Source organism: Tenebrio molitor, chromosome 7 (assembly GCF_963966145.1).
Source record: "Tenebrio molitor chromosome 7, icTenMoli1.1, whole genome shotgun sequence".
Lineage (NCBI taxonomy): Eukaryota > Metazoa > Arthropoda > Insecta > Coleoptera > Tenebrionidae > Tenebrio > Tenebrio molitor.
The window spans coordinates 18,628,468-18,631,490 of record NC_091052.1 but is presented as its reverse complement, the minus strand read 5'-3'; the positions used below and the strand labels follow the sequence as shown (position 1 = coordinate 18,631,490).

Below are 3,023 nucleotides of genomic sequence, written 5' to 3'. Positions count from 1 at the left end.
CGATGATCGATTGTAAACCGCATATGTGTTTTTTATAATTTCTTGTATTTATAACACGATCTTGTATTGCAAATATAAAACCCTCAGTCTCAGGATGAATATTTGATTTTTTAAGCCATGCATGAGAAGCTTGAATATTAATTTCTGGCTGTTCTAGCTCTTTAAAATATCTCCCATGTAAAGACTTTTGTTTTATATTTGCTATAGTGTCAGGTATATTTGGCTCAACAATATCTGAAATTACATTATCACTTAAATTTAAAGGTGTGTAACCTTTATCCGCTGAAACCAAAGCATTAAAAAAAGTTATTGTTAGTAAATTATTATTAAGTATATTATTTATCATATTGATTTCTGAGCATCACTTTGCGTTATACTCGTGTGAAAATCAGTAAAAGTAATAATCTACATACCTGTATGTCCTTAAAATCAAACTCCTTAAACTATAATAGTTAAAACTAACTTTTCATTAAACAATTGTGTTGGGTTTTGTAAATAGTTAATTTCAGTTGTTTCATTTTTGTTTGGTTTTGTTCGGTTTAGTTTAGCGCGTAGTTTAAGTTAGTTTTTAAAATTCAATTCAAACATAGTTGCACCCTCTTTCATTGGTTATTGCGCGTTAATCGATTCACAATTTTGTGCAAAATTAGGGTTGACGAAACCTACCCCGCCGGTGAGGGACATTTTTGGAAGAAAGAGAGAATTCGAATTTGACCGTCGTAGTGAAACCACCTAGTTTCGTAATCATCGTCTCGTGTCGTGACATCCACTTAATTGAAGTGAAGTCCAAAATTATCGTTGAATTCCGCCCAATCCAATCGGTCCATGGTCTCTTTGCAGTCCTCATTAAAAGGTAAGTCAATTTTGATTTAACGAATTGTGGATCACGGGGAAAATCGAACAAAGCTCTTCGTTTAGGTAGGCTTAAGTCAACTAAAACTGACTTAAGTGTCCCGGAGATAAACAAATTGAACATATCAGGTGCTGCATCCATTTCCATCAAAATCTAAAAAATTACAATTCATTGAAAACACGAGAATAATTTTATTTTTATTTGAAAAAAAACTTACGTAACTAACAAAAGTATTATCTTCAAAACGGATTTGTATTTCTAACTTATAATATATAATTAATTCCAATTATGCTATTTTGCATATTTTGCATTTTACTGACCATTTGTTTAGCAATACAACGTTTTTATATGGACTAATAAGCTGACTACATTAAAGTTCACTCTAATCTTTGAAGTAACCTTTACTAATATTTAGTATTCAAACAGTTGGGAAAGAGCATAAATTTTTAAAAAGTCTCAGAGGGATAATTTTTTAAACCAGTTCCCTTCGTGTCGTCTTTACAAAACTTTTTATATTCGGTGCCTGTCTTAATAAACTTAAAGCGTCCTTTGATGTAAAATTAATTTAGCTTTGTATAAGAAATTGTAATTAATTTAACTTTAGGAATCATAAAAAGGAGAATCGGTATATAAATTGGAACGCAACCTTTTCTTTACAAATGATTATTAAGTGCCGAAAGTTGAAGTTATGTCTAACATAATTAAAAAAAGTTTTGGGATAAATTTAACTGTGTTAAGAGTTCTTAGCTTATACTCGTACAAAACTACAGAATCCACACGATGCGACAAATTGCTTTCATGGACTATGTACATTCTCTTCTGCCTTCATATTCCAATATTGGGAATATTATACTACTTACTTGAAGAAAACATTGATATGCAAAAATTGGGAGATAGTACGTTTATTGTCGCTCAATTAAGCTGTTTCTTAGGGAAATTAGTTCCTTTCATCACCAAGAAGGATCAAATTACAAAGTGCATTCACCATTTGCAATCATCGATATTCGAGCCGCTCAGAGATAAGCATAAGAACATCATTGACAAAAATTCCAACATTTGCACGAGAAATTCTACAGTCTACTTAACATCTGTGGGATGCAGTTTGTTTATTTTGACTATTAAACCATTGTTTATAGAGCAATACAAACTGCCAGTTGATATTTGGTTTCCGTTTGAATTAACTAAAAATTCAAAAGGATTTTGGTGCCTCTATATTTATGTAATATTGGGTAAATGTTTTATGGCTGTTACACCATTTTGATTTATTTGTTTTTCTTTTCTTATTAAGGAATGGCATATCCTGGAATGGCTACTGCAGTAATTGATCCATTACTTAGCGGTCTTGCTTGTCTAGGTGCAGGTCAACTAAAAATTCTGAAAGATAATTTACAACATCTTGATGAATACACTCAAGAAGACACTGCCTGTTCAAACTATCAAGTACCTTCGTCGAAATTTAAAATTATCTTTCAAAAAATTCAACAATGTGCTAAACATCATAATTCTATTTTAGAGTAAGTATTTTATGTTTTTAGAATTTAAAATTCACTTTTGTATTCCAGATTTATTAAAGAGTATGAAGAATGTTTCTCACAAGTTGCATTTAGCCAGTTCATTGGAAGCATTTTTGTAATATGTTTTTGTTGTTTGCAACTGACATTTGTAAATTTGTTACATTTGTCCACATAAAATATTAATGTCAAATGTTCCAGTTGGAGCCCTTCAGTTTTGACTTCCTTCTTACAGTAAACGTTTTAATTATTCTTCTGGTCCAGATATATTTTTACTGTTATTATGGAACAACACTCTCTGAAGAGGTTTCATATTTTCTTAGATATTTAGATATTTTAATTATAAATCCATCACTACAAATATTCCACTTTCAGAGTAATGGTTTGATAACTGCTGTTTATATGGGCAGATGGTATGAGTACGACATAAAGTCTAGAAAAGCTTTAATAATTTTAATGGAACGTTCTAAAAAACCTATTGTTATTACTGTTGGAAAAGTAGTTGAATTATCGTTAGCAACATTTACCTTGGTAAAAACGTAGAAAATATTTTATTGATATACTAACAAATTAATCTCATTACAGATATTGAGAAGATCTTATTCATTACTGGCTGTATTAAACAATTTAAAACTTTAGATATAAGAATTACTTTCTAA

General features: G+C 30.3%; 1 pseudogene; it reads left to right on the top strand.

Annotated features, from left to right (window-relative positions):
* The first annotated feature begins 1,418 nt into the window (after positions 1 to 1,418).
* On the top strand, positions 1,419 to 3,023 carry LOC138135090 (odorant receptor 94b-like; annotated as a pseudogene).